The following is a 22,201-nucleotide window of genomic DNA, read 5'->3' on the forward strand; positions in this document are numbered from 1 at the left end:
ACAGTAATCTATTTCCTTTTTCATCTTTCCATTTGGACTTTTCCAAACGTCCATTTTCTTCCATCTGTGGTGATCAGTTTTACTAATGTTGCAAACTGGATCATCCTATCCCCGTATGCATTTCTCTTTCTAATTGTCAGTTTGAATCTTTACTTACAACGCTGGTTCATTGTGAGTTGGTCAGTGCCTGCAACTTAATTGAGCAGCAGGGCTATGCAACAGGTGGTGCAGGTCTGCAGGATTATATTTTATTTGTAGCTTAGCAGATCTACTAATAACCTGACAAGGGTGCAACCTAGTTCGTACCTTGAACCATTCGTACAGTCAGTTCGTACCCTGAAAAGATCGAGAGAAAAAACCTTTCTAACAATAATACCGTAATAAATATTGTTTAGAAGTACAGTAGCTTACAAAAGTAAGTTTGGTGGTGTTGATGAAATAAAGAAAAAGAGTTCACATTTCAAAAAAATTGTTTTTAGAACGATCAAGAAGAGTAACAACATTATGGGAGCCTTAAAGGTAAGCGATGGTTAATTTTATTAGCCTATGCTTGCATCATGTCATCTTCTAACATGACAGTACCGTATGTAACATGACATCAGTAGCAGAGTTGCTTGGTAATCCTGGAGGAATTCGGACAGTTTTGGTTTGAAATTCGGATATTTTAGGACAACTAATGCCAAATGCTTCATATATGGTCCAGCGCTGTGCTGATATTACAAGAAATTAAGGTTTGCACCAAAAAATGTCCGAGTAACTTGCTAATGCTAGCCCGTCGGACACAGTAGAGGCTATAAAAAGTTATGCCAATTTATTGTTTTTTGTTCAAATTTTTTGCCACCTGGCAACCGTGATCATCAAGCATATCGTAGTGTTCTCATTTTTAGGGAGTTTATCCCCAGATGTTGAATTTCATGTTAAGGACCAAGTTAGGAAAATGCGCTATTTATGAAATTTTCATGCACCTTTGTTCATTAACTGCACTGATTAAATGTATACGGTATAGTGTACACTGTACAGTAGTTTGTGCTGAAATGTGCTAAAATGAACTTAATTTTATACATCTTTTTAAATATTTGAAATTATTTTGGCCCAAAACCATTGAATAACAGAACAAAGACTTGATATAAAATACCTGTATCAGTTTGAAAAAGCACTTTTTAAAAATGCTATATATATATATAAAATAATGTTTTGAAAGCCGCTTTTAAGTTTGTGGTTTAAGCGGTATAAGCATACTTTTAACATAAAACTGTATAATTAATTCCTTGTTTGAAAAATTTTTTTTTTGTGAAGTATGTCAATCTGCTTATTACCAGTACTAATAGAGGTTTTGCGTTTCGAAAAAGATGAAGTATCCTGGGAAGATGATTGAGGTTGATTTGAAGCGGTGGATTGCGTGTTCAGTTGTTGAGATTCTTACCTCGGGACAGATCTGAAACACGACCTAGATGTGTTGACTACCTCAGTGTGCCGCAATACGATTATATACGTCTGTCATGGGACAACTGTGATTTAACTAAACCAGGTGTCTCAAACTCAAATTGAGGGCTAATTCAATACTCATAATTTATCTCGAGGGCCGCCATACAAAAATATCCGGTCATAGTGTGCAGGCGCTGCATTCATGAAAAATTGTACTTGTAGGCTACGATGTAGGCTACTCGAGCATTAATGGCTAACTTTAAAATGTTGTTTGCAGATAATATTCTTACCTGATGAAGGTTGTGAAAACAACGTTTGTTCAAAAGGTATTTGGGTCAAAGTGGATTCAACAGATTGTTGTTTGCTGGTTGCAAGACTCGAAAAAGATGAAAGAAAAAAGTACAAGAACATATCAGTGCGCACTGTGCAGTGTCACTAAGTGACATAGGCTACACCAGTGGTTTTCAACCTTTTTCAGCGTGGGACTCAAATTTTGTAATTTGGCCTCAACGAAAGAAGTGCAATTTAATGTAAAACTTGACATTGGCTTTGACCTTGAATAAGTTTCCCAAATAATATTGAAAAGTTCAATAGCCTACTCAAAGGCTGGTTAGACTGATAGTTCGTCAATCGGTTTTGATATTTGCATTTAATTCCAATCATTTTGCTGAAAAGTGTTTCACACATGTTCGTTATGTTGAACAGAGGTAATTTTCAGTGCGTTGGCCATCAAGTTAAGATATTTCCCCTCTGGGATTTCACTTCAAAAGTGAAGTAGATGATCACATTTGAATGATTGTGCCAGCTTCACATCTGTTGCAAATCTAGGCGCTCTAGCTAAAAATTGTTGGTCAGTGGCTACGTCTATTGATTTGCCTTAGATGTTACAAATATTTTTATCAGAAGCAGAAAAGAATTGATATCGTTAATGCGACTAATAACAGTTAATAAGCCTGGTGTGCTTTTGAATGATCCGTTGACTTGTTGCCGTGGCTTAACCAATAACCATAGCATAGCGTAACTACCAAACAGCAGTGAACATGAGCACATCTATACATGGTCAGTATCAACATCTGCCAGAAATTGCTTAAATTTGCTATGATTAATAAGGGCATTTGCAGAAATCCAATTTACTGTTCATCTTACAACTTCTATCACATTAGACATCTTCAGTGACTTAACGGTGATATTTTCTTTTTAAAATTGCGGTGGTGCCACATCATAGGGGTAACATTATCCTTTTCACATCATTTTTTAACAAGTCCATGAAGACCTTGATTCTGCCCTTGAAGGACACTAATCTGTTGTAACTGAGCACGGCTTTGACGGATCCAAATGAGCTTTTAGAAGACAAACGACATTCATAAAATACACTGTACTTTCTGTCTAGCTCAAACAAGCTTTTTATCTCAGCTATTAGTTTGATGTGTGTTTGGAGCCATTTTTCTTCAGATCTATCTTATCAATACATCCAGTCATCGATTTGATTGCCTCCTCGACATTGAAGGAGTTATGTGCTCAAAAACAATTTACCAGTCTGTTTCACCTTGTATTAAGATCATCAGAAGGTACTTATTTATATTCTTTTTGGAGCTTCATTCTTTAGACCCATTTTATACCATCAAAGTTAATTGAAATGAATTAGCAATTATAACCCCCCCCCCCCCCCCCCCTTCCTCAGCTGTTTTATTTAATTGTATGAGTAGTGTTTGTGTTCAGGCACTTGTTTTTCGAATTCAATGTTCAATTTTCTGATTTCATACTTTTTACCCCAGTTAAATCAAAATGGACAAATTGCGTAACAAAATTTAGCTATAGTTCCTCATGCTCTCTCATGTTCAATTATCAACTCATTTTTAGTGGCAATAGGCTTTTTTTCATTTTAGTCTTTTGTCTTATTATTATTGACTCTCAGTAACTTTTGAGTAGTAAACGTCATGGCAACAATGAAGTCTCAATATTTTGGTTGCTGTTAAGAAGTCCTTGGTTTTGTATAATGGTGTCTCTTGTTCTGTTTTTTGTCTAGAGCTCTCATTTTTCAAGCCCATTGTAACCGACTAGCCAATGTATCATTGCAGCTTTAGTTCAGTTCCTTTACCTTCTCATTGGCTCAGCAAATCAATTTTTCTTACAATTGATTTGATCACCTCGCCACAGAAATTTTCTTTTCTTTATATCACATTGTTTGTAATGTCACCCGTATATCGCGAGTGGTTATTTCACAAAATCAGCTCAAAATCTATTCGTCAACAAAGATATAATAAATAATGATGAAAACAAATGCAATTTGTAGACACTCTTTCAAAGTTTGTTGACAGTGAAATGTATGAGTTGTCATTCGCTCAATTTATCCAGGCATCGATTTGATTGTCTCCTTCATTATCAAATCATTCTACTTTTCAAGCTTCAAAGTGCTATTTCTGCATTGCTTTGCACTTTTTCAGTGTCACAATTCTTTCTAGTTCTTACACGTAAAGAGTCTTTGGAAAGATTGATGACATAGTTTATTGGGATATCAAAGGTTAAATAGTCAGATAAGTGGTCAGATACGCTACTATAATTACACTGTTGTTACAATAGATGAAATGGTCGAACTGACGAATGCTTAATCACTTGCAGCACGTAAATCAAATTCTGAACAGCAAATGTCTTTGTCGATTTCAAAATAAATATGCATTACTACTTGCAACAGCTACTTTACAATTAGCAATAAAGTCCACATTTACAATCAATTTAATATCTGCTAGAACTCTGCAATCGTTTTCAATACACTTTTCATCACAACTTCTAATCCCCAAAATTCCCCATAATAAACAACTCTAATAATTAATCATACTCAAATCACACGCTATTTTTAACAGGTTTGCTTGGATCAGATGCTTCCAAAGACTAGGATAATATTACATCACAACTCTTTCTTCTGGTCTGCAAGTCAGAGAAGTTTCGATACTCGCATGTAGAATGCAGAAACTTTCTAGAAGCAGATTTCACAATAAAAGATTGCATAACTAAAGGTTATTATTGGTCAGTAAGTGTTGAAACGCCACAACAGAATTACACAATATGACAGTTTGCCTATTCCAGAACAAAATGTAAGCAATAAAATGTATGCTATCATCTAATCAATCCAACCAGGCGTCGATTTCATCACCTCGATCTACAACTTCTAAACATCAATGCTTTAACTCCAGCCAACTTTTATACATTTAAACTTGAATGGACATGCGTTCTCTCTAATTGGTGTGCTAATTTTAAGCCTAAAAATCTGTAGATATGTAAAAATGTTTTGATAGAAAGATGAGGCAGTTCGCTTGAGAGTTATCATTTGACTTTTGTGTCTCATTACTCAACCAGTCCAGGCATAAATCTAATTGCCTTGATATTGAAATGAATTTGTGAAAATTGAGAATTGGGTTTATGATCAACTGATCATATATATACTTTCTGTCTGGCTCAAATAAGCTTCACATCATCTCTGCTATTAGTTCTGTGTGTGTGGAGCCATTATTCTTCAGATCCATCTTATCAATACATCCAGTCATCGATTTGATTGTCTCGACATAGAAAGAGTTTTGTGCTCATAAAATTGCAATTGTAAGCTTTCTTGCTGAAGTGAGCCTCATACCATCCATCTACGCAGATTAGTGTATCAAATTCAGTCACTACTCACTAAAAAATTCAACAGCCTGTTTCACCTTATTAAGATCATCAGAAGGTACAGTACGGTACTTATTTATGTGCTTTTTCGAGCTTCATTCTTTAGACCCATTTTATACTATCAATGTTAATGGAAATGAATTTGTAATCATAACTCTCTCTCGTTCCTCAGCTGTTTTATCTAATTGTATGAGTGGTGTTTGTGTTCAAGACACTCGTTTTTCGGATTCAATGTTCAATTTTTCCAGGCATCGATTTCATCACCTCCACACAAAACAGAGTTTATGTTACTTAGGGTCGGATGCACCAAACGTGGTTAACTGCTGGTTAAGTTAACCAATCGGTTAACTTTCATTTAACCAAAATGTGATATGCACCAACGCTGACAATGAGTTAACCGCAGGTTAACTTGGCTGACTTAACCGAAAAGTTAACCCAACAGACGATGTGGGTTAACCATTGGTTAACCATTTCTTCCTGCAGTCGATTTCATGCTCTACCATTTCCATTTTTCTTTTCAACAGATCATCCATTGTTATTTTCCTTCGTTTGTGTAATGATTCCACAATCTCTGCACCGGTACTTGCTTCTATGATTTCTGTGGTGTTTATGAGGGTACTGTTTGCCACAGGGCTATCATGTATCAACACCAGTTCCACTGGGTCTGTTGCTTCTTATGAACATTCTGCAATAAAAAAATTGACATCACAAAGATTGTGCTTCAGGTGTTAAGTAAAATGACTGTTACAGTCACTTGAATTTGAACTAGCAGAGTTTATTAATGGTTCCTTAAAATCTGTGAAAGCATTGACTTTTTTGCATATGATGGAAGGTTGGCATGGCACAACTTTTCACTACCTACACCTAAAAAAAAAGTTGGGGGCCCCAAAAACCAGGGGGGCTGAGGTCTGTGTCTCATGGTTAATCGGGCCCTGGTTACAGTGAAGTAATTCAGCTATTTACCTCCATAATCCTGTACTTCAAGATTCCCAGCATCAAGCACTGCGTCGTCATCATATTGAGTGGGTAGAGGATTTATTTGTTCCGCTATCATAGCCTACCGGATACACAAATACAATATTGTATTATACTAAGAATTAAGGCTGCATGCAAATAAAATGTTGAAAATGTATGCATAAATCCACTCACCTTCAACTTCATCCAAAATCGAGTCATCAAGTTTCTGGGGAGGACCACCACCAGTTTTGTATAGTTCACTTTGACGCACGCCTGATTGTTGCTTGGTTTTCTTTTTTAAATTTCGCCAGAGCTGTTGCAGTTGGTAAGTGGTTCGGCTTTGCGTCACGCTTGCATTGAAAGCACGAGTTACCGCTTTCCAAGCTTCTTGTTTTCTTGCTGATTGCATGGAACCAGTCTCCTTGCATTCAATCACATGCTTTTCTGCTGCCAAAGCAGATAAAAAGATTTGTTTTTCCAAGCTGCTGTAGTTTGAAGATCTCTTTATTTGGCTTTGTTCAGTCATAGTTATGCAGTTAAGTAATTAGCTCAAATAATTCAGTTAGACTAATGTGAAGCTGCAGACAAGAGAAGTGAACGCCTTAGGTCTGCTGTGCAAATAAATTAGCCTATTGTTAAAGCTACTACTTCATGTTAAATGTAAGAACATAGCCTACGGTATCAAACGGAACGACTCGCTGCCATGCTTTCTTGTATTTGATAAAAGTGACTGTGTAACCTTTAAAATGATATTAACAAAACACGTAATGCCTCTAAGAACGCAATAACAAACTGTTTTCTGGTTGACTGCTGCTGATGACTCAGCAAATTCCGACTGTTCGCGCGGTTACCTAACCAGCGGTTGGTGCATTCGGTGGTACCTTTAACCGGCGATTAAGTTAACCGGTGGTCAGCTAACCACCGGTTAAAGTTAACCGCCGGTTAATTTAACCACGTTTGATGCATCCGTTTGATGCATCCTTAGTGTTGCAATGATAAGCTTTCCAGCAAGAAACTGTGTGGCACACTAACAAAATCTAAAAATTCAAATGCCAGTATTGGTTTTATATGCAATGAGAATCAAAGTTGTTGTGGAAATTTTGTTGAATTTTCTTAATTTTAATTGATTGGGTTTTAGCATAGATGGTTTTAGGGCTGGTTCGTGTTTCTGATTGTTTCTTGTAATCTTTTCTAGTGATGTGTTCTTAATGGCTGGTAAAGATATTTATTTTGGTTCTACCAGATCTTTTATCTTGTTTGTTTGTTATTTTAGTATGGGCTTCATACTCACTCGACCTCATCTCACAGCCAAATCAAAGTGTAACAACATAAATGATTTAATCATAAAATAAGCAACATTATAACTATGCTGTTTTGGTTAGAATAAAATATCTTAGTAGGCGACCTCGGGCGGCCGTCTGCGCTTCATCGTCATGTAAATTCACAAGCAATAATACAACGAAAAGTCGTCCTGGCAGCATCTCATTTGAACCCTTCAAGTGCGGATGGGGTCGCACAAGATTCTCTTTGAGAATATTTGTACTTACATCAACAATCTCATCAAGAACTAGTGCATCGCAAACAACAAAGGCCACTGACTTTGCAAAGCCTTGTACAATGTACATTGTACAGTATACCGCTACTTATCTTTTTGCTCACAACTGTGGATGCATTAGCTGTTACTAGTTCTGCATTTGTCTCTGCTACAGGAACGTCAAGCCTCTTTGCTAATTTAGCAGAGCACATATTAACACTTGACCCTTCATCAAGGAAAGCATATGTGCAAACACGGTCGGATCACCAGACTATATCTTACGTAGCACAACCTCAAAGATAGTAGTCGAATTATCTTCATTTGAGGGATCAAGTAGAACTTGATGTTCCAACTACAGAATCTGCAACACCACCTGTCTTCACATGCTCTTTCTGCTCAGTGTTCTTGGTTTTATCCACAGCATGGAAAAGAGCATTGTGGTTTCTCTTGCATTTTTTGCAGTGAAATTTGCTTTTGCAATATTGCATAATTATTTTTAAAACACACATTGATTGTTATGATTGCATTTACAAACATGATGTTTGTAAAATACTTTGACACAAGAAGCTTATTGGCTTAAGAACAAAAAAAAAGTGCTGCAGCAGTTTTTTCACTCAGTTCGGTTTGCCCCGTCACACCGAGAGTATTATCTACCATGGCGAAGCGTTTTGATGTGCAGTGAGCAAGATCAATAGAACGCAACGTTAAACCTTCTCGTGACAGTTTGAAAAGATAATCATGTTCTTTGATAAAAGGTTTACTACTAGAAGTTAATAATGTATTACATTCAGCACACTGTGAACGACTGAACGTTAAAGTTTTTTTTGCACAGTACCTTTCATGGCAACTGCAACTTCAACAGCATTTTTATTCAAGCAACAATTTTTCAGTTCTTCAGAAATACCCATATGGAATTTCATTTGGAAGTTTCGATTTCATGTAATCCTACCAAAAATCTTCCACCATTTATTTGTCTGTACTTTGAAAATGAAAGTTCCAGCGGATCTTTTTGAAAACGAGATAAAATGTATCTAAATCTTTCTTGCAAGAAATCTTTTGTCAGTATCAATGATCATCACAATCAATGATCATCAGTATCAATGATCATCACAATCAATGATTAGTGTTCAACTGTTCATGTACGAATTCTTCTTACACATGATGTAGGCTGATATTTCAATGCAGCTGTGTGTCCAATTGGCAAAGAAACGAAGGTTTGCGACTCGTTTGACGTCTAACCAGTTAAGCAACAACAATACTTTTATTCAAACCAACTCTATTTTTATTTCGATCATAAAGTTTAAGTCTTCCAGTTATCTAATCGATATTCCTACTCGAAGGAATTTGTAAACACGGATATGTAGGTTGAGATGATGATTATTGCATCGGTGTTGGTGTAGACTCGTCCGAAGGAAGTTGGTTGATTGCAGAGCTCGATAGATCTGCAAAAATGTTAATACTGTAATTACTTTTATAACAACTCGAACATAATACGAATAATACAACTCAATTTAATAAATTGTAGTTTCTCCCATTTATATCATATTGAAAGAACGTATGACAGACGGTCAATCCAAGCCTATTGCGTATTTTCACGCCTTGTCTCTGTACCACTCATAACGTTTTAACAAAACAAAGCAAACTCTCTACCAAAGCTTTTTAACAAAACAAACATTAAATAAAGTGAAGCGTGGTAAACCGTCTCTTTTGTAAAAGAAACATTTTTAAACAATCTCGATTGCATTCGATTTTACTAGGATAAGCATTGTTTATAAAAAAAAAATACCTTGTTTATGCACGGGGTCCAAGAGAAGGCCAGACGAAAATTGGACAACGACTGACCAGTATGTTAGTTTGAACAAATAATGTAAAATTCTCTAACGACATCTGATGAATCATGCATTAAGCATGAAAGAAACTCTTGAAAAGTTTGATGGGTAAAATACAATCGTTGGTTACCTTCCTAAAAACCGCGTGTTTTATTTGACGCAAATAATTTCACAACAAGTGCTTGGACTTGTTCGCTTGTTAGGTTTTCTTCACCAAGACCTTCGGTTGTGATTGAGACTTTTATTCTCTGTTGCTGTTTACTTCTCATTTTCAGTTTAAATGCTGGTTTTGATAAACTAATAACAATTTCATCTGTTAGAGCAGTGGTTCTCAAACTTTTTTAAAAAATTCGTTGAACGGTCCCCTTGTAATTTTTTCAACGACTCACGGTCCTCCAAAAACGGCAAATTAGCGCAAAAACGGTAAATAATAATTTATTTGTTACATGCAATTAAAAATGCACACATCAATAAAATGGGTGCACCTGCTTGGGTCTTATCAGTTCCACTATGCACTCCTTGATGTCACAAAGGCGATAGAAACGAAACAAAGGCTATCACAATGAAACGAAAGGCCAGCAGGCTTAAAAAACTGTGTGGAGGGATGCCAAGCCAGCTTACTAAAATATATCTTTTAACTTTGGTTTGGAAAATAAGTTACCTGAAAATTTTTGCTTTTCACAATTTTTTTTTCGCGTTTTCGGGTTAATTTTTTTTGGAAGGTGCTTTGCGGTTCCAGAAAATTGTCTCGCGGACCCCAAAAGGACTGCGGACCCCAGTTTGAGAACCACTGCGTTAGAGGAACGGCGTAATTTGAGGTTTTCCAGCACCCGATGAAATATTTGGGTCATGGTTGAAATATTAACAAACTCATGTGATGAACCAAGAGAAGCTCTCACGTATAGTTGTAGCATCAAAGGGTTGTGGCACATAGATTTTAGATGAGGGTTTTTCACAGTGTGTCCAAAATCTCTCGTGATTCTTGCTTATCATTTATTAAAGCAAAGTACCTTCAAATCTTGCTTTTGTTTGAAGCTGTTAACTGATGTTTACTTAGTTTCTTGACACTTTTCAACAAATCGACGTCGTAGAGCCGTGTATTTTCTTGAATTGCCTGTACAAGCATCAAATCATTTTTTTCATGTTTTCAAGTAGGTTTGCTTTGGGCGACATTTTTGAGGAATATTAAGCATGGCGTGAGGTATAAAAATCCTTGGCCAAGATTCGACACAAGCTGCTGGCAGGTCAGCAATGCGTGCTAATTAGACTTTTTCACTTCATCTTTGAGTGTTCTTTGTAAGTTTTCTTTTTGACACTAAAAACAGCACTTTTTTGAGGAGATATTCTTGTTTTTTTAGGCATTCTATGATAATCCATGTCAATGGAAAACACAAAAACTTTTTTAAGGATTCTTGTCGGGAAAATCCTTTGAGCAAATTCTAAAATCTTTATTTGGATCTCCGTTGACTAATATTTTCATTCAATTTGCATTCTCAGTCCATCTTCCCCAGACCTTAATTTTTTGTTACTGCAAAAAAGGTGTTGAACACAGACAATCATAATTCCCATTATATGCAATGAGCCCATCTCTGCTTTTTTCACTTATTTAACATAGCAACTGCTATTTTAACAACCTACGTATCACAACACACGGGAGACATTTTAGAACCAGTAAAGCTAACATGGCAGAAGCAGTTCAATTTTAGACCGACATGTTGTCACAAAAAATCTAGACAAAAGATAACGAATTGTAGACAAAACAATTTAATTAAAAATTGATTTGCCTTTTTTGTGTGTTTGATTTGAGCTTTCTGGCCAATAACTGGCAAACACATGGCCTACCCAACTACAGAATTATGGAAAACCCCATCACTAAGTAACAACAAAATCTATCCATGGAAACACCACTTGACGATAAATACATGTTAAACCCAAAACTTCTACATCTGTCACAATATCATGCCAAGTATCCATGGTATTTCAGACAACTACAACACTCCGATCGCTAGTTTGCTCAGAAAAACCTAAATGTAGCGGTTGTTGGGCGATTCGTCTACTCCAGCTTAAATAAGTTGATGCGCAACAATGAGAAGATAAAGAAACAAAATAAAACAAAACTGACAAAGAACTAAAGAGAGTTGAAAGCTTTTACAAGTCAGTTTTTATCGAAAAAAATGATCTAAAATAATTCATTTGTTCCAAGAAGTTATGTTAGGCCGGAAAACAATACAAACGCCAGTTCTGTCACGTGAGAACTTTTCACTGATGAGATTAATCAGAGTTGCCAAATTAGCACTGCTTTTCATCTTGAAAGAAATAATATTGTTAGCAATATTCAAATCTAGAAAATTGCAAAGACTTCATTTACGGCGATATAATTAATAAATGAATTGATATTCTGAAAATATCAGTTCTTTTAATTTATTGATTTACTCTTTGCGTTCCGAGTCTGTCATGTTTTACTGAGCTGACCGCAGTGCATTGTATTCGCCAATGTTTGTGCTGAATTGTGGTTTTGCTTTTGCGCCGCTGCTGTTTGTGTTAAACTGTATGCCATTTATTATTGTGTATCTTTTTTGATTTGTTGATTCGAATATAGACATTCTTGTCTGATGCTAATAAATGATAATCATTTTCATTGAGCTGCAGAAAAACAAAAGTGAAAAAAGTCATGGAGTTTAAGTCACTCGGCCAACTTGGAAAAAAAGCATTTTAATTGAAGCTTATACGGCATCCGTTGGCGGTAGCCCTTTAATAACTTTGAAGGGTTTTTTTTGCAGACAGCATTGATTGATTTTATCCTCGGACTGGGAAAGCTTCTTGCAGAGCTTAATCCTGGCAGTCCCGCATGCTTGTAGGGGCTTTGAATCACTGATGCAGGCCAGGCAGCGAAATTTTTTCTCACGAACTTTCTGTCTCATTTGCATATTTCTGTAAGTGTAGCTATTACTGGTACCCCGCGTAATTGTTCTTACCGATTCGTTTTTTCGCGTTGTTTTCAAAGTCAGCAGTCAATTTTCGCCATCCAGGTCCAAATCTAAACATCGAACTTGAAAAAAACGTAGAGTGGAGACACACTTAAGTTTAAAAAAGTTGAGAAAAGAAATTGATTCTGGTCACTTTAAAAGTAAGATTTTCCGAATTGATTAAGAATTAACCCTAACCCTACTCTTTTTGAAAAGCTTTTGTAAAAATTGACTTTAATGGTCGTCAAACCGTTGTCCCCACGAACGGAAGGCACAAGATGAAGCCACTGAACTAAACACAACAAAGAAGAAATGTTTGCATTCACACGCTTTATTAAGCGAAGTAACAGAAAGTTCGTGGAAAAAATTTCGCGGCCCGGCCACCGAAATTGATAGAATGAAGTTGCCCATTGTTGGCATAGAATTATTCCAACCATTAGATGCCGCATTAAGGTTATAATATTCAATCTTTTTCAAGTGATGCCGGTTTATTATTTTTTGCATGTTTTACTGATCTCAATAAGGGTAAAAGGGCTATCAAAGAGATTTTTGTAGCATGCTATAAAAATTAATGTAAAAGAGTTAACTCTAAAACCTAAATCTAACATTTCCTAACTCTGTTAATTTGAACCATACACTTACCTTTTACTGGGTGAAATTCTAAATGTTCCACGGTGATAGAAATATTAGTTGTTCACTATTTAATGTTGCTCAACTGTTAGAAATAATATCTTTACCTTGGACCACTTCTGTGCGTTTGTATGAACTTGTCATAATCACTCCTGACTAGGGTTGTAAAAATACTGTATTTTTGTAGTTGAACATTGTATTTTGTAGGTTTGGTTTGTATAAGTGAACTGTATTTTTGGTTGTGCGTAAAATACATGTATTTTTCGTATTTTATTACTAAATAAACCAAAAATTTTGTCTACTTACCGTGATGATGCTTTTACTTACAGTGAAAATTATGTCTACTTGCGAGTAGCCTACGAGACTTAAGCTGAAATCAAATCCAACAGCACCTATTTAGCAATTAGCACCAACAAATCTCTAGCTACGTAGGGGAAAGCCGTGTATTATGAACCCCCTAACAATAAACGTTCCTAATTTCACAACTTCAATGAAAATATAGACACTATTTACAGAACAGCAAGCTAACATGCATAGCTATTCCCCATCAATACATTTAGCATGTGATATTTTGCAATAAAAAGGTTATTTCAATTTTATTAATTTACCAAAAGAGTTCATATTACACAACCCCCTGTGTAATATGAACCCCTGTGATGTGCAATATGAACCGCTTTGAATCATTGCTGAAAAGAGGTGGATTGACTACACAAAACTGCACTAAAGCAAGCCACATTACATGTGCAGCATAACAAAATTTATTACCATAAGGTTTTCAAATAATTTACACCAATTTTAGTAAACATGCACTACTTTTTAAATGTAAGCATAAATTCACAAAAAGATAAGCAACATTAATCGAATAACGTGCACTGCATTGAGAATGCTGGTAAAATTGAAGTCTGAACCCCAGTTTGCAGAACCCAGAACCACCCCAGTTTACAAAAATTCATTACACCATCATAAAGCACTTGGTAATATGAACCTGGGTTCATATTACACATTCAGCTAGGGTTCATGTTACACACTTGTGGTGATTCCAGTTAAAGTGCTGATAATCAACTAAATAATGCATTTTTTAAACAAAACTTGTGATTTCCATCATCAAGTTTATTTGAGAGAATATTAATCAAAAAATTACAAGTCCATTGATACACAGATAAAAAAAACAACAATTTCTCCATCTGCAAAATAATATCACACAAGCTTTAAACCTTCATACCCCCAAAACTTCCGCAACACGCCAACTTTCAACAAGAACATTTCCGGTCGAATGACCAGCAAACTTACTTAATTCAAGATGTCAAAAGTCAAACATTTTTATTGCCACGTTTTCTGAAAACAACAGGGGGTTCATAATACACAGCAGTTCATGTTACACGGCTTTCCCCTACTGTATCATACAGTTTTGTAGGTACTGTACAATAGGGTGGAGTGAATTTCACTTAATGTTTTGGATTTTGATTTAAGGTGTTGTAATGTTGTCTTTGGGCCTAAAAAACAACCCCGAACATAATTTTGGTTCTCCTTCCTCTAAATTGACCCTCCTACCTGAGGTCAAAGGTCACATGAGGCCAAAATTGCTCTATCTCCACTTCTACTGGTGCTACAATCCTGTTTGATGGCTTAAAAGATTCAGAAGACCCATATTTCTATCTATTCTAAGAGAACTTTTTCTTCTATTGCTAGTAGAATTTGACTAAACAGCAAAAATACAGTTTTAGTGGTATTTTTGCTTATACAACATTATAGTTAACGAACTTCAACAGCCAAAATAGTAAATTTCAGCAATTGGTTGGATTGTTGTTTGAGAATAAGTGTATTGAACATCGAAATATTCTTATCTGTAGCATTGATGAGGAACTGAAGTTTGAACTAAGTATGAAATTAATGTTTTGATGCATTTAAGATGACATTTCAATGGTTGAAAGGCAGGAAATTATTGAGAGAGAGATACAGTTTTGCCAACAAGTCACACTACGTACAATAATAATTATTACACAAACAATCAAAATTTAAATTGAGCATGAACTACAACCAGCAACAACGGGAAGGCTGCGAAAGGGACCACCGACAGGTCTTCAAGTCAAGTAGCACCTAATGAAAATCCCATTGCTTGTAAATGAAAATCCAATTGCACTTTTAAACATTTAAAAAAATGTCACAAAATATTTTGCCTCCCTCATATTTAGGTTCCCGTTATGCCTCTGGTAATTATAACGAAAAAACAAGTGGTTTTTATGCAATCGTATTCAGCAGTAAAATTGCTTTTTGGTGTTGAAAGAGGGCATCAACTTCCGTGATTTGATCTTTTGCCAGATCACACCATCCCGCCTTTCGAACCCAGCCACATGTATGGAAGCTTCTGTTACGAGCTTCAAATGACGCTTTACACTTACAGCTTGATTGTGGCATGGGTGATTAAGTTCAAGCTTGTTTGTTTTCAAATTTTGTATTGCATCATCTTTCATGACTTTGGTTGTGGGAGGTTCCTGTGACATGAATTTCATCAAAATTTACTATGTTGTGGTAGAACTCGGCGTTGATATTGATTTCCAATATGATAAATTTTCGAACAGTTACTGTCCTCTCTGCAATAGATTTCGCCTTTGCACTTTCATCACCTGGGATCATTTCAACATTTTTGTTTCTGCGTAGCGACAGCACAATATTGACAGCTTGCGATCGAATTGTATCATCATCGTCAGCCATCGTCGAAAGAAGAATGTTTTCGGGGTGAGCTGAAAAGCCATTGCGTATCAAAGTTTTTGATGCAATGTCTCCTGCTCGCTTCTAGGGAAATTGGTTGATTCGTTTGAGCATGCGAAAATAGTTGACAGCTACTTTATTTATTTTAGAGTTAAGCTTGATATCAAACCAACTTAGGAAGTTTACTTTTAAACAAAATTCTACCAGAATTCTCAAAATTTTGCTCGGCTTTGTTTGGGAAGTGTTGTATCTCAAAATGTGACATGCAAGTGTCAACCATCTTGCATGTGACAAGCCATCTACTTCAAACTGTGCTAAGTCATTCTCAAGTTTTCCAGATATGACAACCAAACAAATTTGGTATGCATAAAATTAATCGGAGCTCAAACTTTCCATAACTTCTTTTGGCAATTGAAGAAATTCAATAGAAGATAATGGCTTAAACTTAACCACATGCCAATCAGACACTAAACCATTTAGCTCTTTGCCAATTGGGCCTGAAAACGAGTCGGAGTTTAAAGAGACTCCATCCAAGTGCTTAAAGACATGCCTGAGAGGCAGTTCGTTGGTATGCAGGAGACAGATGACCTATTGCGAAGGTGTTTGCAGCAACTCTTCTAATGTGGCAAGGCTGCAATGGTGTTTACCTGTCATAATTGTGGTTCCATCTGAGCCTATTATTGAGAAATATTTCTGCAGGTCGGTATTTTCCGGTACTTTGTGAAAAGATTTGTGATTCTTACATAACAATCCAACCAATTGCTGAAATTTAGTATTTTGGCTGTTGAAGTTCGTTAGCTATAATGTTGTATAAGCAAAAATACCACAAAAACTGTATTTTTGCTGTTTAGTCAAATTCTACTAGCAATAGAAGAAAAAGTTCTCTTAGAACAGATAGAAATATGGGTCTTCTGAATCTTTTAAGCTATTAAACATATTTGTAGCACCAGTAGAAGTGGAGATAGAGCAATTTTGACCTTGTGTGACCTTTGACCTCAGGTAGGAGGGTCAATTTAGGGGTAAGAGAACCAAAATTATGTTCGGGGTTGTTTTTTAGGCCCAAAGACAACATTACAACACCTTAAATCAAAATCCAAAACATTAAGTGAAATTCACTCCACCCTACTGTACAACTCCATACAGCTTCTAAGTCAGTGCTTCTCAACCCCTGGGTCGCGACCCAAAACTGGGTCGCCGTTTCATTTGGCTGGGTCGCTAATAAAATATAATATTACAGAGTGACCCAAAAAGATGCGTACCCATGAAAATTTCAATTGTGACTTTGATTAAAAAGCTATTTATTTCAAATTACAACCACACATTATTCAGTTTATGGAAGACCATTGACCAGAGTTTCAGCTTTTTTTGTCAATTTTTAGTCAGTTTATGGCTTTCCCAAGATGTGTGCCAAATGTGAAAAAATCGAATAAAACATGGGTGCGCATCTTTTTGGGTCACCCTGTATAAATATCGCTTAATAAAAGATAATGTCTCTTGAGCAAAGTTAAAACTGCCTACCACTAATTTAGTTTTCGTAATTTCCACTCAGGGCCGGTTTTAGGCCGATTTGACCGATTAGATCAAATTGGGCCCCGCACCTTGAAGGGGCGCCGCGCTAGCGGGGGTCTTTCTGTATTACGAGGTTTAAAATACTGTCTCTTGTGCAAATGTCTCTAATTATCAGGTATGTGTCTGATGGTAACTTGGCTCCTCCAGGTGTCTTTGAACATTTTGTTAAGTTTATACAAGTTCAAAGTAGCACAGGAGAAGATTTGTATAAAACACTATTAAGCACACTGAAGGAAATAAATTTAGAAGTGCAAGATATTCGAGGCCAAGGCTACGACAACGGTAGCAACATGAAAGGTCACACATCTGGAGTACAAGCACGACTACTGAAAGAAAATTCAAGAGCGTTTTTTGTACCCTGTGCATGTCACAATTATAACCTATTACTCGGAGATGTAGCCAAATGTTGTCCAGATGCTATAACATTCTTTGGAGTTTTGCAATCGATCTACACATTGTTCTCGGCATCAACTAAGAGGTGGGCTATTTTTAAAAAATATGTACCTGGGTTATCAGTAAAACCCTTGAGCACTACAAGATGGGAATGTCGCATTGACAGTGTTAAAGCTATCCGTTATCAGGTTGGAGAAGTATATGATGCTCTTGTTGAAATATCAGAGATAACAAATGAGCCGATGGTAAAAGCAGAAGCTGAATCTTTAGCAAACCAGCTAAAAGACTACAAATTTTGTGTTTCTTTGATATTTTGGTATGAAGTACTTTTTAAAGTTAACTACGTAAGCAAGGAACTACAAAGTGAAACAAAAGATATTAATGAAGGTATAGAGTCATTTAAAACACTCTTGTCATGGCTAAGAAATTATAGAGAAGAAGGCTTTAATGATGTTCTAATAGGTGCAAATGAATTGGCTGAATCGATTGAATTACCACCGGAGTCTAGAAAATTTCATGAAAAAAAGATACGTCGAAGGAAGCGAATGTTTTTGTATGAAGCAGAGGATCAACCTAATGATGATCCAAAAGAAATGTACAGAGTTCAATGCTTCAACTTAGTCCTCGATCAAGCTATTCAGTCAATGGAAAGTAGATTTAAACAACTTAAAGATCATGCAAAATTATTTGGATTTATAAATAGCTTTCAAGATATGCGAAAGGAGGAAATAAGGGAGCACACATCAAACCTTGAAGCTGCTTTAACAATTACCACAAGAAGACAGGACGCTGAAGAAAAGATTGCTACAGAAAAAAACAAAGATATTGATGGGTATATGCTAGCTGAAGAACTTGAAGCTCTAAAAACTTTCCTTCAACCCAGAATTAAGCCGTATGTCCTCTTTGAACACTTGATAGAAAACAATAGATTTACAACATTTCCTAATGTTTTCATTGCATTGAGGATTTATTTGACGATGCCAATAACTGTTGCATCAGGGGAAAGAAGCTTTTCAAAGCTGAAACTAATTAAAACGTACTTGAGATCTACAATCGCGCAAGAAAGACGTAACAGTTTGTCAATGCTTTCTATAGAATGCGAGATTGCTAAACCCATTGACTTTGAAGTTATTTTGAATGACTTTGCTAATAAAAAGGCAAGAAAAGTTTTTTTCTGAAAAACTAAAGGTTAATTGCCTAATTTTCCTTTTTTGCTATTAAAAGTAAAACAACATATCGTAAATAAACATCCACATTACCTTTAATTTGTTTTATAGCAAGTAATAAATGTCTATCTTTGTAGTTTGTATGTACTGGTATGTATTTTATGATATATAAACACCCATAAATTTTGCTATGAAGAGTAGGGGCCCCGTCATCACATTTCTAATTGGGCCCCGCGGTTCCTAGCACCGGGCCTGTATTCCACTATTTAAACTACGCCGCAGGTTTCACTAGACGATTTTGCCACACGCATTTTGGATGAATTATGTGTACACAACAGTACATACTACACTAGGGAATTGTAACAATTAATTGCTTCAAAAACCACACCAAACATAAAGATCGCGTCCCAGGAAACAGCATCATTTACTGTTTTGAATTAGTTACTGGAAGATACGGAGTTAAGGCTTTGACGATGTCCAACTTGTCATAGAAAGGCGTTTGGGTTCATTGATACGAAAATTTGATTATCTCTAAAATTGCAAAGGATTTGACATTCAGTGCGACAGTGTACTGATGAACTGTTTTAAGAAAGAAACCCATGGTCAATTTTGGACAAAAGTCAAGAATGAAAAGACTAGTTGGCATGCACGAAGTAAAAGCTCTCCTGCCATTTGTTACTGCCTGCCTGTGAGCGGGTTTTCTGCGCTTGCTCACATCAAAACAAAGAAGAGAAATTGTCTTCAACCTGAAGATGACATGAGATTGGCACTAAGCAAGATAGCTCCAAATTTTGACAAAGTTGTTGAAACAATGCAAAGTCAAGGCTCACATTAATTAAATTCGACATTTTGTTGTTATGTTCTCGTGTTATAAACGAGTGTGGCTCATTTTTCCATGCTTACAAAACGTTGTGCGAAACGTAGTTTTGGAAATAGGGTCGCCAAATCTTCGCTATTAATTTAACCTTAATATTTGGGTCGCCACAAATAAAGGTTGAGAAGCACTGTTCTAAGTGATAACCTCGCATTGCGAAATTGCAAGGCAGTTTTCTTACATCACAAAGCTTCAGCTCTACATGAACCCCCTAAACCTTAAACTTGCTTTGATGTAAGTGAACTAACATTATGCTGAGTAGCCTACCACGCGGGCCACTCAGAACAACGTGGTGGGCGGTTACACATGCCCGCAATAGAACAATGACCTAATTGTGACCTAGATCGCCTGTGACATCACAATATATAATATCTGTAGAAGACTATAAGGCCATTGCAAGTAAGGTCCCAAGTAGCAAAGATTGGCGTCTAGCCAGCTCCACGCTAGCGAAGTTATTCCACGCCAGCCGCCACCGATCTGCTCATCGTTTAACCAGCGCAACGCTGGCGAAAATCGACAATAAAGTTGGCGGCGCGTAAACGCCCCGAACGTGAAAGTCGCTCAAGTCAGTTAACGGCGCGCTGTCTGTATGTCAACGAATTTCGCTAAGCTTACTGGCACGTTTTTCCGGCTGCGCGCGCTGTCGCTTGGCTGACGAATGCCGACCTGCTGAAGCCCTTTTTTTCGGCCACCATCAGCAGCTGTTGCTTTGCGAAATTACCAAAACAAAACACTAAACCTTTTGGAAGCATTTTGTGTATTAATTGTCTTTTAGTGGTTAAAGCCAGACGCAATTCAAGAATGTAAAACAACGAAAACAATGAAGATTTTTAATACACTGTCTTACCACAGCTCCATTTTCGTAACACAATGCTAAAAAATGTTTCAGTAATTAATGAATGGCGGTTTTTATGATCATTTGTAATACAAATAACAAAACAATTTACAAGTCCAAGCCATGTGAGAGCAAAGCTAGACTATAAACATGAGGTTATTATATAAAAGCCCAACAGCTGTTAAGTGAATTTTGACAGTTATCGCGCAAACAATAATTTTTAAGGAAAAAATTCTATTAAAAAAACTTTCTTGGTTTTCGAAACTATAATGAGTGTGAGTGTGATTCAAATTTTTGCTTGCATGATTTACCCTAGGGTAAGGGTAAGTAAAATTTACTCCCGATTAGAAACGAATTGTGTACTACATACTACAGTATCATAACTATAGTTATATAACTATATATAGTTACATTTACATAAACATAAAACTACGCAACAAATTAAGTATCGAACGTTTTCGACATCACAAGATGTCCTCTTCAGGAATAACATACATACAAATTAACTACATCTGAAAAAAATACAATGGTTAACTAAATCTATAAACAGAAAAAGACAAAAAACTGCACAATACTTCTAACTAGCTCAAACTCAATGATATAGGCTCCACGAGAATCAAAGGTAATTGCATCAAAAGGTGTTAAACAGATCACATGATATGGTAAAAAGGCAAGGTGCGAAAAAACTAATTTTAAAATACAGAGAGCAAGAAAGACGAGCCGCAAGCATACAATTGTCTGTTCAAAAGTGGATTGTGACGTTTTATGTACAGGGCTTCCAAGATCTTAGTTTGATACTCAGACCTGCCTCTAGACATGATCTCAAACTGCTTGATAGAAACGTTATTTTGGCATTCTGTACATGAAAAAATGTGATCTTTAATTGCGCTTTTCTGTATAGAATTCAAATTCAGGTGTTCCCCAGCTCTAGTCGATAAATGTCTTGTTGACATACCGATGTATGTCAGGCTTGCATCACGCAAACAACTGAATTTATAAACGACATTAGAACATAGAGCAAAGGGCGTAGGCGACTTCAGCTGAAAATATCTGCCTACTTTGAACGTTCTATAAACAGGGTAAATGTCACAATCAAATTTCTTTTTGACAATTTTAGCTAGATTTTTTGAAAATCTTACCGAATCTTTTCCCAAGAATGGTATATCAAAAAAGTTGCTAAAATCGTCTTCTTCGGGTTTATCTTTCGGTTTCGTATCCAAAAAAGTTTTAAATATTTTATCAAAAAAGTATGACGGGTATCCATTTAAATGTAGCATATTTTTCAACTTGTTAGTTTCATTGTGGAACAACAAGTCCGTCGAGCAAACCAAACGGGCACGAGATAAAAGACACAAGATTAATCCAGATTTCCACTTATTTGGGCAAAAAGCATTGTAATTTAAAAGTAGGCCAGTGTTGGTGGGTTTTCTCCATATTTGTGTGTCAAACGAGTCATGATTTATTTTTACCTCAACGTCTAAAAAAGCAATAGTGTCATCAGATTTTTCAACAGTAAATTTGATGTTTTGATGTTGAGCATTTAAAAGGTTTAAAAACTGCGAACAAGACTGATCGTTGTCAAAAATTGCAAAAATATCGTCAACATAACGTACATACATTTTAGGGTAAAAATCACGGAACACTTCAAACATTTTCG

At 36.2% G+C, this 22,201-nt stretch overlaps 1 long non-coding RNA gene across 1 annotated transcript; it reads left to right on the forward strand.

Moving 5' to 3' along the window:
- The first annotated feature begins 400 nt into the window (after positions 1-400).
- LOC145784871 (uncharacterized) lies at positions 401-3,510 on the forward strand. The gene is made up of 2 exons (XR_014291064.1): positions 401-519; positions 1,703-3,510. It is a non-coding gene; the product is annotated as an uncharacterized LOC145784871 (long non-coding RNA).
- The last annotated feature ends 18,691 nt before the right edge of the window (positions 3,511-22,201 follow it).

This window comes from Aplidium turbinatum, chromosome 15 (assembly GCF_918807975.1).
Source record: "Aplidium turbinatum chromosome 15, kaAplTurb1.1, whole genome shotgun sequence".
Lineage (NCBI taxonomy): Eukaryota > Metazoa > Chordata > Ascidiacea > Aplousobranchia > Polyclinidae > Aplidium > Aplidium turbinatum.